This window comes from Oncorhynchus clarkii, chromosome 28 (assembly GCF_045791955.1).
Source record: "Oncorhynchus clarkii lewisi isolate Uvic-CL-2024 chromosome 28, UVic_Ocla_1.0, whole genome shotgun sequence".
Lineage (NCBI taxonomy): Eukaryota > Metazoa > Chordata > Actinopteri > Salmoniformes > Salmonidae > Oncorhynchus > Oncorhynchus clarkii.
Genome location: NC_092174.1, coordinates 16,383,461 through 16,396,999, shown reverse-complemented (window position 1 = coordinate 16,396,999; position 13,539 = coordinate 16,383,461). Strand labels below are relative to the sequence as shown.

The 13,539-nt window shown below is 43.6% G+C and overlaps 1 pseudogene; it reads right to left on the bottom strand.

Annotated features, from left to right (window-relative positions):
* The window catches only part of LOC139386555 (ephrin type-B receptor 1-like), a 296,455-nt pseudogene that overhangs the window by 75,118 nt on the left and 207,798 nt on the right, over positions 1–13,539 (bottom strand).

Genomic DNA, 13,539 nt, shown 5'->3' with positions numbered 1-13,539 from the left:
AAATCCATGGCGCCAACTAAACTGACTTTTTGGGATATAAAGAAGGATTTTATTGAACAAAACGACCATTCATGTTGTAGCTGGGACCATTAGGATTGCAAACAGAGGAAGATATTCAAAGCTAAGTGATTTATTTAATCGCTATTTGTGATTTTGAGAAGCCTGGGCTGGTTGAAAAATATGTTGATGTGGGGTGCTGTCCTCAGATAATCGCATGGTATGCTTTCGCCATAAGGCCTTTTTGAAATCTGACAACGCAGTTGGATTAACAATAATTTCAACTTTTAAATGATATAAGACACTTGTATGTTCATGAATGTTTAATATTACGAATATTTATTTGAATTGTGCGCCCTCCAATTTCACCGGATGTTGTCGGCTTCTATCCGACTAGCGGGACACCTAGCCCAAAGAGGATTATTAATCCATTTTAGAATAAGGCTGTACCGTAACAATATGTGCAAAAAGGCAAGGGGTCTGAATACTTTCCCAATGCACCGTATTTAAAAAAAAAAGCTAATTCTCCCACGCTCAGCAAAATCCACAAACTGGAGATTTCACAACTTTTACATTTCCATAGCGCCATAGCTCTGCTTTCAACCATGTTGTTATGGTGGAGTAACAAGTACCAGAAATATCCAATGTTTTTAACACAGAAAATCCAAGTAAAGATGCTGTAAACAATCAATACTGTAATAGGGTACACACACACGAAATGACCACTCAAAAACCAAATACACAACAGCACTCAATACACAAATACACTCCACATATTTGGCAGACACTCTTGAGGTCTCTCTTATAACAGCAAACACAGGAAAAATGAAACGAGTCTCATTTAAATTTTCCACTTGGTCAATACTTTGTGCTCTAGGTCCCTTGATAAGTGTCACAATGAACATCGTGGAACTCCACGGGAGCATGAAGAACACTGTAGGAAAAGGACCGGGCAGACAAAATATCCCAAAGCTATCATTTCCAGTGGCTGAATTCACATTCCATCACAAGGCCAGAGAAATAGAAGGGAAGGAGGGAGGGATGCAGGAGAAATGACGAATAGGAGAGAGAGAGAAATAGAAAAATCGCAAGGGAGTTGGAGAGAGCGAGAGACTCAAGAGCCTTTGAGAGCAAGAGCCTTCCAAACATAAGAAAAGGAGAGAAAGAGGGTGAAGGAGAAAGATGAGGAGGCGGCCGTCCAACTCTCTGGCTTGGTTCACGCTGCCCTAATCATGGGCTAATGTCTTGGACAGAAGAGTTGTCTGCTTGGTCATTATGTAGTACTAAACACCCAAACCCTTCTTGTCTCACTGCCTGTTCTGTAACAGCTACGGCACTGCTGCCAAGACGGCAAACAGCAGAGAAACTGGCATGGGCCTGTATTCACAAAGAATCACAGAGAATAAGATCAGTTTCGTCTTTTAAATCATAACGAATAAGAGGAGGGACTTGATTCTTGATCACACTTCTACTCTCTGTGATGCTTTGTGAATACTGGCCCTGTTCAGCCCTATAAAAACAACCTCCAGCTATTTCGCCCAGGATTGTATTTGGTCGTTTTTTTTCTTTCAGGGATGTGTTCAATACAGCATGAATGTTTTAGGCTGTGGCTTTATAGACTGTTCTCAGTCTGTCGTGAAGGGAGAGGCCGAGTCAAGTCGAGTTATTCGAAAAGAAAACCGGAAAGATAACCAGCAAAGATATCTGATAAGCCACAACACTGTCTCAACGCTGTCTCAACGCTGTCTCAACACTGTCTCTAACACTGTCTCCAACACTGTCTCTAACACTGTCTCTAACACTGTCTCAACCTTCAGAATATCAAGTAGAAAGGACGGTATATAAAAATCGTATTTGCTGTTTGTCGTAGATAGATTCATTTACTTTAGGCTTTTGACTGAAGCTTAAGAAGCAAACATTTCTGTAAAGTTGTCTTGGAGCAAAATGCAAACCAGCATTTTCTATTTTTTTTTAAGTTTCAAAGGGTTTGATGTGTAAATAAAACTGGGGAACTACAAAGGGTGCAGAAATAGGGCAAAGGGAGGGATGTGCTGGTCTCACCACAGATCCTAACACACCATGTCTTGGGTTGGGGTTTTGAACTTCACCATGTTTTCAATGGGGAAATCCCCCCCATCCCTCAACACACTCAATTATATAGCAGGCCTCTGCTTTCATACGAGAAAAGAGGGCGATAATACAATAGAAGAGAGACAGTTTCAATATTTCACTTTGTGAGTTCTCGTACAGCTGGAGTCAGCTGCCACCCCCTCACTAATTCAAGGTTTAGCACAATGACCTCTCTCCAGCTCACATTATGAAAGAAGAAGCAACAGGCCAGGAGTCAGAAATGCAGAGATTATGTTGTGTTTACCAGTGCTGAGCAATGTGGGATGAATTATGATATCAACAATCAATGAAACACTATACAAAATTGTTTCTTTGTACTGTACACTAGAAAGGAGACACAGCTACAGCAAACTACGCCAACAATGTACCAGAACACAGATGACGATAATGATGATGATGCCGACCATCCCCTCTCAGTGAGACTACACATCACACACAGAGAACCCCTCAATCCCCCGCCCCACACACACACACACACTATTCTCTTACCAGCCTGGTTGGTGGTGATGTCTATAGACACGTGCTGGGCAGGGTAGGGGCTCTTATTGGTCACCCCGTTGACGGCCTGTATCTCGAAGCTGTAGAGCGTGTGGGCCCACAGGTTACTGATGAACACTCTGGTTTCCGTCAGGCCCAGCTGCCGCGGAACAAACTCCACGTTGTCGTCACAGTGTGAACAGGTACGGCGGTCCGCCCGGCACTTCTTACAAACAATGTTGTAGACCACGTCCTCACGACCGCCTGTCTCCCTAGGCGAGTGCCACTCCAGGATCACTGAGGTCTCGTTCACGACGGATATCACGTTCCGCGGGCCCGAGGGAACGCCTACAAACAGACACAGAGAGGAACCTTTATTTAACCAGGTTTTCCCATTGACATCTCAGTCAATCTCTTGTCAACAGGCCTTGAAATTGACAAACACAATGAGAAGGATTGCATTCTATTCAACCTTTATTTGTGAATTTGTCAGATTACTTGTTAGACATTAGTGAGCTGTCGGAACTAGAAGCACACGCATTTCCCTACACTCGCATTAACATCTGCTAACCATGTGTATGTGACCAATACCATTTGATTTGATTTGATAATTTAACCAGGAGATCCCATTGAGATCTCAAAGAATCACATTTTCCAGGGAGACCTAGCTAAGAACGTAGCTTTAATGTAAACCATAGTAAGCTAACACAAATCCTGGACCCCTCATAGGATAGGCAAGGTAATAACCTTTTCACACTGCTAAGCCACACAGAACTGACCCAAGCTGAGCGGCACTTGGTTGGCCTGGTTACACATCCACCATCTTTTCTGGAACCATGCTGGAAAGGGCAATAGGAATGGAAAACATCAGAGCCAGCACAGTACAGGTCAGCCCTATAGTGGGAATTAGGCACACTTGTTTTTCAACATTATTGTGTATTTTTTGCCAAGGAGAGGGAAACGGGTCATACTCCATATCCATCTAGAGGACAGGAAAGACTTAGATAAACTGGGATTAGTGGAATGTTTTTTTGAGTCCGGCTCTGTTGATGGAAGAGTTTTCACCACTTAAAGATTGTTTCTGGACATGCCAGTGATGAGAGAGCAGCTACTCTATATGCTAATTATAGTCCATCACTACAGCGAATGTGCTATCGCCAAAGGAGAGGGAGGCGTGCAGGACTGTAGCTACCTGCTATCCTGTACTAATCCGCAAGCTCGCAGTTAGACTAGGGGTTGAGGACTTTTATAAATCAAGGTGAATCCAGGACTATCTAGTCTTTTCACATATGGTATTAATCTTTTCACGGGTGAGTTCCAAATATCTCTATCGGTCGTCCCAGCGTGGGTTTTTTCATGCACTCGCTGTTCCAAAATGTGATCGATAAGCAACTTCAGCAACAGGACAGTTAACCCGGACTGACTTCAAACCAAGGCACGCTGCCTGCTAATTATCTATAGGCTTTGTTTAACGTGTCAATTTAAAACTATTTTCTAACACGTTTTATTTTCTAACAACTGCTGGAATTGAGGTGTGTTCCACCTCCTTAACAATTCATATAAGAAGTAGACCATTTCACTGTTGTGGACAAATAATTTTTGAGTCTTTACTGAGCCGGACAAACGTCTCTCTTCAACTAGAGCCCAAGCACTTCACCGGTGTTTCCCCAGATCAAGTATGAAGACATTGCGCATCTCTAGTCAGAACAGGCTGTGCACAAACTTTTTCCCCCGGCACATTTTCTGACTGGTGCCTGCATTGCCTTCATTGTTGTTTTCCTTACAAATTGGACTTTGGACATGTGTTCCTTCCTATCAAAGTGTCTTAGTTTCTATATATTGTGTTGACGTTTCTACTGTAGCACACCGTATGTATGGATCATTATGTATTTACTGTTTTATTCACGTTTTCAAGTGCTGGTGACAATTCATGCATTCTGATTCTTGCAGAGATTGTAATGGTCACATACGATGTATGTAAAATACTGTTTGTAGTGATTATGATGAGCTAATGCTAAGCTATTTGCATATTATTTGTGGCTCCATGTTTGTTGACAACATACAATGCATTCTGGTTGTCATGGAAGCGTCTGTCAGACCAAAGATGTTATAACAAGGGATAGTTCACTCGACTGACTTATGGTGCTTTCAAGACAACTGTGAACTCTGAAAAATACTAGGTCAAATCATGACGCCAGTGATGTTCAGCTCGGAAAGTTGGAGCTCTAGAATGGATGACCGTTCAAAAAGATTTTTCCCAGTCAGAGCTTGTTTTTTCAGAGTTCCCAGTTGTCTTGAATGCACTGAAGTCTGCGATTTCCCAGTACCCTGTTGTTTTGAACTCGGCAACAGATTGTAACTCCTTTCCAGGGGTTTTATTTTTACTTAGCGTATAAACTTCTCCTGTGTTTGCCCCCCATTTATTGAAAAATTCCCCATTATAGTAATATTTACTGCATCATATCCCCCCATGATACCTTCCCCCATTTCTACCCCCCATGGACTTGAAAACCCCCCACAAATAAAAGGAATCCCCCCCACAAGCCCCCCTAAAATGGTTTCCTCCCTGTTTAGCTTTCTCGCTACGATTAGGCTAGGCAATAGGCTTGTATTTGATGTGATGATCTGTGAGGTGATTTTATTTGCTTGGTAAATGACTTGTCAATGTCATGTGCTCCGTTTCTTGTATACACTGTAACAAGTACATCAAAGATTTGTAATATGCTGAAAAGTGGCTAAACTAAGTTCATATTTTTCAGGCAATGTGCACAGCCATCTTTGACTTTGACTTTGTTTATTTACGTCTTATAGTGAATGACATTCTGGGATTAGGGAGTTTTCGCCAAGTCAAACATAAAGAAACATGGCTGCCATAAAGAATTTAGCAGCTGTTAGCTTAGCTGACACGCATTTATTTTCTAAACAACATTACATTGGTCTCGTGTGCTCACCAGAGATGTGGTACATTGTAAACTAGTCTAGCTGTTAGGTTGCTAACTTATGAATTGTTTTTTTTGTCAGCGCAAAAACGGTTATTTAGACTGATTTATGGATGAGTTTATCTGTGGATGTGTTCCGTGTTATGTTCGGATGATACAGTTCGCATTTATCTTTCACAATAAAAGGTGAAATTGAGGAACATAAGTTGTGAAGACCTTTATTTCCCATCAGTACAAAACATTGTTTAGACGCTTTTCAGACAACAATACTGTTTAGACACATTTGTTGCATCATGCATTCTGTTGCTACTGTTCCAATCACATACTTGAGACCGTACGCTGCAGGGACCACTTGACAATGATCGCAAATATGTGATCATCCGCGTCAAGGGGTTAAAGTTATTCAATGTGACTTATTCACGCACATGGTCTACACAAAAAGGTGTGTGAAAATGTTTTGCCCGAATAGATCTGGGTTAAAAAAGAAAGGATACAATTCAAGGAAGCCGTATAAGCGTAGTATGAGTTTCCCATTACAGAGAGGTTGAGGGAAGGCAGTTGAAAATAAAGGAGACAAGAGAAGGAAGCTGTATTAGTGTATTAGGACACAACCCTTAGTTTCCCATCGCCGAGGGCTGAGGGCAGGCAGTTGCTTCTGTCAACACAGCCACAATAAATCATTGTTCCTGCAAAGCCACGTGGGATAGCACTGGGGGCGCTTGGACAAAGCAGCGGAACACACAGAGGTGACGGAATGGCAGTGTTTCCGCGGCGACCTCGGCTTTGCGCCACGGTGACGACTAAGGGGTCAGTGACAGGGAGGACGTGACCTCCACAGTGTGGTTATTATGGTCTAGCACAAAGAGGACAGAAAGAGGATGGAATCCATCACCTCTAGATAGCCCACAGTTTTACCCAAAGCCACTTACATTTAACATATATATTTTTAGAATGTATTTTGGATTTTTGAAAGAACCTCTATTTAACTGGGCAAGTCAGCCATAGTTAGGATGTTTCCCATGCCAACGGACCAACAAGCACCGTATTCATTGGCACTATCAGGTGTGCGTACGAGAGCGAGAGAGAGATGATTTGCTATTGTTTGTTTCGCGTTTGCATATTATCTACTTCACTTGCTTTGGCAATGTTACCATATGTTTCCCATGCCAATAAAGCCCCACGAATCAAATTGAATTCAGTGAGATAAGGAACGAGGCAAGAGCCTAAGAGAATGAGAGAGAGAGGAGAGAGTGTGTGTTTGCAGAAATAGGGCAGAGACGGAGAGAACAGATGCACTTACAATATGCCCCATGGGCATCACACACACACAGAGGGCATACACTATACATGTATATACATATAGTCCATATAATCAACATGACACACCTACTGCTGTGAGAACTGATATAAATGACCCTGTCTATGTGTTATATGACAGTCAGACTACATAATACATGGCTTCTCATGAAACAAATACATATGACATGTAATCCCACTGTCTGTTTGCATGTACATTATTCACATGCTTGTGTGCGGTCTGTTTTCATGTATGTATACAACAAAACAAAATGGCTGTGAGAGGAGAGGTGTGAGTTTGGCTCGGTGCATCTCGTCTCTGGGCTCCTGTTGGTAGCTGTATAGATTTCCCTATGCAGTGACGGACGGAGAAATCCGATGTGACTGCCACTTAACCGGTGATTTGCAGGCTATTATGGCTGCCCTTGGCTGTTTTAATTTGCCATGGGATTTAATTTGTCGAGTTCATTACTTACCGAGCTCCTACCCTGGCATTCATTTAGCCGCACTAGTCAGCCTTGATTGTTGCTTACATCTTACACGCCACAATTAGGACGACTGCGCGATCATCAAGCGTTTTGTTTACTCCTAGTGACATGTTAGAATGATTGGAGTGTTTGTGACAGTTTGTGTGGGGTTGGGTGGGTTGGGTTAGGTTAGGGTGTGTTTGTGTGTGTGTCTATGCATGCATGCATGTGTGTGTGTGTGTATGTATGTACACGTGCATGCCCAATAGTGTTACTGTCAAACTCACCCCCACCATTGGCAACTAACTGATGAGGCATAGAGAATCCCATGTAACAGGTGGATAGAGAGTAATGTCTACAGTCCACATATTGTTGGAGGACCAGAAAGGCCACAACCCTTGTTTGCCCCCTGGGCTGCCTACTAATGTCAAGAGCACTTCAGCGCCCCAAATATAAACAGCCCACCACATTGTTTACCTAGCCTGGCCCTCTAAGCCAATCTCAGTGCTTTGCTGGGTCTCCTTCACGCTGTTTGTCTTTTCAATGGGAAACAGCTCCTCAGGGACTCACTACAACTCCCTGTGTGGAGATCCGGAGCACAGACTGACTAAGGAATTGGGGGAAGAGAAAAAGAAAGGCGGGTTGGTGCTGGCTGCTTTGTTTCAGAGGGAGAACTAAACGGAATGGCTCACACGCACGTACACCTTAATTCTCCAATTGAATTCTTCTACAGCACATGTCGCTCACAGGTGCTACACACCATCAATTTGGTTATGTCAGAAACATCTGCACTTGAGAAACCCATAATGTCAATCACGTCACATCAATGCTCAGCCATAGTCATTGCATGTCTCGCAAGACGCATGGGGCTCGCAGCCATAACATGAACGAATGTCTTGCGCAACCTGTTTCCCTCAGTCGGCTGAATGCATCGCTTAGTTCATAGAAACGTGGGCCACGTGAGTAACCGTCGACATCCGCTATTAGCGCCTGCGACAAACGGAGCGGTAGCAGCAGTTTCTAGCGTACCTTTGAGGAGAGAAAAAGACGCCCAACAGATTTGGCTCTAGCTTTTGAACAGTTGGAGCTATTAGCGACTACGACCAGATTCCTTGTATGGTGGTGTGCCCAGCGAAGTTGTTTCAATGTTACGGACTCCCACCGCACCAGATAGAACCGGAGAAGTCTAACACACAGGGGAGCTGGTCTGCTTGATCTACAAAAGCTCCAATATCAGTGCCGAACAAGGAGCACGGGATGTGAAAGAAATCGCTAGAGAAGACTGAATGCTCGTGTGTGCTGAGGTCTAAAGCACAGCACCATCTCTCTCACGGCAGGCAGCAGTGCAGGCAGAGGGATTAGCCCAGGCCAGGCAATTACACTGGCTTAGCTCTGTTGACTAGTGCATTACTGGCAGAACCTGCAGCTTGCTTACTCTACCACTGCAGAAGGAGAGGAGGAGAGAAGGAGGAAGAGGAGGGACGGTGAGAAAAAGGAAAGGAGAGATGGAGAAGATGAGAGAGGGAGAGAATGACAATTGGAGGAAAGGAGAGAAAGGAGGTAAAAGGGCAAGGATAAATGGGAGGAGAAGGAGCAAGATAGGAGAGAAGATGGACAAAAAAAATAACATGACAAATTGAAACATGAGAAAAGGCATGAGGGAGAGAAATTAGGAGGAGATGTGGTGAAAATGAGGACAGGAGAACAGGAGAAAGGTTGCAAAGAAGAGAAGAATTGCCTGAGAAAACATCTCTCTCAGCCTGTCCTTAGAGTGCAGAATGTTAGGAGGTTTATGGATTTGTGGCCTGTGGTCCAGACAGTGTGCGGCAGAGGTCAAGGAAGCATCTGGAAGCTTGGCCACAGTTATGAGTTGAGGTTCTCTTTCCATGAACTCAACCATGCTACTTAATTTCTCAATGTCCCTTCCTCTTCACACAGTGGAGCCACAGCACAGTTCTCCCTTACTCCCCTCCATCCCTGTATCTCACTTATCAGCAAGAGTTCCACTGGCCCACTCTCACCGACTCCCACCAATTAACGGCTAGGCCTGTCAGTCTGCCTCTCTCCCCCACACAGAGAGAGGCCTGTGGGTCCAGGAACTGGGGGAAGTCTGGGGAAAGCCTGAGGGTGGTGGAGAGAGGGGAGCGCTGTGTTCCAAAGGCCTCCAACAGTGGGTAGCATAGCCGAGGGGAATGGGCCTCGTGCTGGGAGACAGAGGGTTTGACGGCCTCCCTAGTGGAAGAGGAAAGGGGAGATGGAGGTTGTTTGAAGTGGAGCCTCGGCTTGGTGGGTCCCACGGGGGGTGAGGGGATGATGAGCGAGGGCTCATTGCTACTTCATGTCTCCATTTCCGTCCCTCTTCACACAGTGAAGCCACAGCACACTTCTCCGTCTCTCCCCTCCATCTCTATAGGTGTTTCTCAATATGCATACTACCATGCTCCACACACTCCTGCTCCGAGTTCCTTCTTTGATGACGTTCTCTTGAGTACGTTGTTTTGAGGACCAGACGTTGGAGAACACATAAAAATGTACATTTGCGCACTCCTGTGCTACTGCATTACCTTTGACCAATAGAGACCAAAAAAATAAATATTACATAAAGCAAACGCAACCTTGTGACTTCATAATTATCAGCTAGCTATATGTGAATCGCATTAATCGAGCTAGCCAGATAGCTTTAGATGTGAAAAACAACCTAAAATGAATGTTGTTATGAAAGGTAGATGGCCAACGTTAGCTACCAAAATCTTTGTCAGTTAGCCTGTGGTCTATGCACACTACATTGGATATTCTAGGCAGGTCTATGCACACTACATTGGATATTCTAGGCAGGTCTATGCACACTACATTGGATATTCTAGGCAGGTCTATGCACACTACAGTGCATATTCTAGGCAGGTCTATGCACACTACAGTGGATATTCTAGGCAGGTCTATGCACACTACAGTGGATATTCTAGGCAGGTCTATGCACACTACTGTGGATATTCTAGGCAGATATATGCACACTACTGTGGATATTCTAGGCAGGTCTATGTACACCACTGTGGATATTCCAGGCAGGTCTATGCACACTACAGTGCATATTCTAGGCAGGTCTATGCACACTACAGTTGATATTCTAGGCAGGTCTATGTACACTACAGTGCATATTCTAGGCTGGTCTATGCACACTACAGTGGATATTCTAGGCAGGTGTATACACACTACAGTGGATATTCTAGGCAGGTCTATGCACACTACAGTGGATATTCTAGGCAGGTCTATGCACACTACAGTGGATATTCTTGACAGGTGTATGCACACTACAGTGGATATTCTTGACAGGTGTATACACACGACAGTGGATATTATAGGCAGGTCTATGCACACTACTGTGGATATTCTAGGCAGGTCTATGCACACGACTGTGGATATTCTAGGCAGGTCTATGCACAATACAGTGGATATTCTAGACAGCTGTATACACAATACAGTGGATATTCTAGGCAGGTCTATGCACTCTACAGAGGATATTCTAGGCAGGTCTATGCACACTACTGTGGATATTCCAGGCAGGTATATGCACACTACTGTGGATATTCTAGGCAGGTCTATGCACACTACAGTGGATATTCTAGGCAGGTAAACACAGTATGAATTTATTAACGTTGCAAGATAAAATCTTGTAGTCAGGCAACATATGAGCTGTTGAGTGATTTAGAAAGCCATAGCCAGTCAAAAAATAATATAATAATACTCGTAGGAAAAGTTTTCATCTTTAGCTCACAATCTGTGGATAATATACGATTAGAAAGATAAAAAATTATCTAAAACATCACAGCACAATTGAAAAGTATATGGCACATGGAAACCAAACGAGGGTGGTCTATGGTGATAGGTGGGATGGGCTGAGGTTTGGGATTAAAGCGTTTATGTTTGGCCTCCCGGGTGGCGCAGTGGTCTAAGGCACTGCATCGCAGTGCTAGCTGTGGGTTTGAGCCCAGGCTCTGTTCGCACACGGCCTCGACCGGGAGGTCCATGGGGCGACTCACAATTGGCCCAGCGTCGTCCGGGTTAGGGAGGGTTTGGCCGGTAGGGATATCCTTGTCTCATCGCGCACTAGCAACTCCTGTGGCGGGCCGGGCGCCACAGGGTTGTGTTTGCACGCTGACATTGGTGCGGCTGGCTTCCGGGTTGGATGCGCGCTGTGTTAAGTAGCAGTGCGGCTTGGTTGGGTTGTGTTTCGGAGGACGCATGGAGCTCCCGAGCCCGTACGGGAGTTGTAGCGATGAGACAATAGTTGATGTTTGGTAATGTATTATTGTTATGTGACTGCTTTATATAAAAGTACCATGTATGTAAAATATGTATGTAAAATATGTATGTATAATATGTATGTAAAATATGTATGTATAATGTGTATAATATATAATGTATAATATGTATGTATGTAAAATATGTATGTATAATGTGTATAATATATAATGTATAATATTTATGAATGTAAAATATGTATGTACATATATATGTAAAATATGTATGTATAATGTGTATAATATATAATGTATAATATGTATGTATGTATGTAAAATATGTATGTAAAATATGTATGTATAATGTGTATAATATATAATGTATAATATGTATGTATGTAAAATATGTATGTAAATATGTATGTATGTAAAATATGTATGTATAATGTGTATAATATATAATGTATAATATGTAGCAGAAAAGCTGTAAAAGAACAAAAAATATATTTGTCCTCCGAAGAGGAGGACGGGTGGATGAGTTAATTTTTAAACGAGATGTGAGTGGGAACCTTATCATTCCGAAGTCAGAGTTCATTTTCTCTTGCTTCTGCTCAATACCAGCAGCCATTATTTTCAAGAAACAATTTTTCCATGGTTGCGTCATATTACATCAACAATCCTGGGAATATTTTAGTTGAAGCTTGCGTCGATGCATGCTTTGAAATGTGTACACACAAAGTACTCATCTGAGAACTGTCCTCTGTGCTCCATTTCGCATACGTTAATTTGGACTCATACTCTGATCGTTTCGTGCTCCAATTTGTATGCTCAGAGTACGCTAGAATGCATATTGAGAAACACCCTGTATCTCATTTCTCCCCAACTAATTAATCAACAACAGTTCCACTGGCCCACTCCCACCAGCTCCCACCAATTAATGGCCAAGCCTGTCAGTCTCCTTCTCTCCCCCACACAGAGAGAGGCCTGTGGGCCCAGCAGGCAGGCAGCCCTGGACCAGCCAGTGGTGAGGGAACTGGGGAAAGTCTGCGGGAAGCCTGAGGGTTGGTGAGGGAGAGGGGAGTGCCATGCTGGGCGAGCCAGTCCCAATGGCCTACGATGGCGGGTAGCAGAGCCGAGGGGAGTGGGCCCCGTGCTGGGAGACAGAGGGTTTGGTGGTCCCCCTAGATGGACGTTGTTTGAAGTGGAGCCTCGGCTCGGTGGGTCCCACGGGGGGTCAGGGTGGTGAGAGGGGGATCGTTTTGGTCAATCCATCACCCTGCTAATCAGAGAGAGAGATCTGGAGCATAGTACAGCACAGGGTCTGATGCTGCTGCTGCTGCTACGACTAGTACAACTACTGCTGCTGCTACTACTAATACTAGTACTGCTACTGCTGCTGCTGCTACTACTAATACTACTACTGCTGCTGCTACTGCTACTACTTATACTACTGCTGCCCTCTACACTATAGCCATCGGGCGTCTGGCATTGACATCGGCCGTTGAGGAAATGTTTCCTTTAAAATCAATGAAATCTGCTTCACTGCCCGTGTTGTGCTTGCGTTGCATCATGTCCAATGGCAGCATCCAAGCTCAACAATTGCCCAGGTTTAATTCTTGATGGCTGATGCGCAACTTTTTTTCTATCTTGGGAATTGAAATAATGAGAAATAAAGTACACTTTGGTTGCATATGGCCTCTACTATACACCACTGGTTATTTTAGTAAGATGTATGAAATCAATAAGCGACTAATACTAGCTAGCTAGCTACATTGACTAGCTAGGTTCACAATTTAAACAAAAGCAACATGTGTAATTAGAGAATCATTAAAGCTGCAATATGAAACTTTTGGGGCAACCCGACAAAATTCACATAGAACTGTGAGTTATAGATCTGTCATTCTCATTGAAAGCAAGTCTAAGACGCGGTAGATCTGTTCTATGTTGCTATTTTTATGATTCCTGTTCTTAAGTTTCGTTTTTGTGTCTTTTATT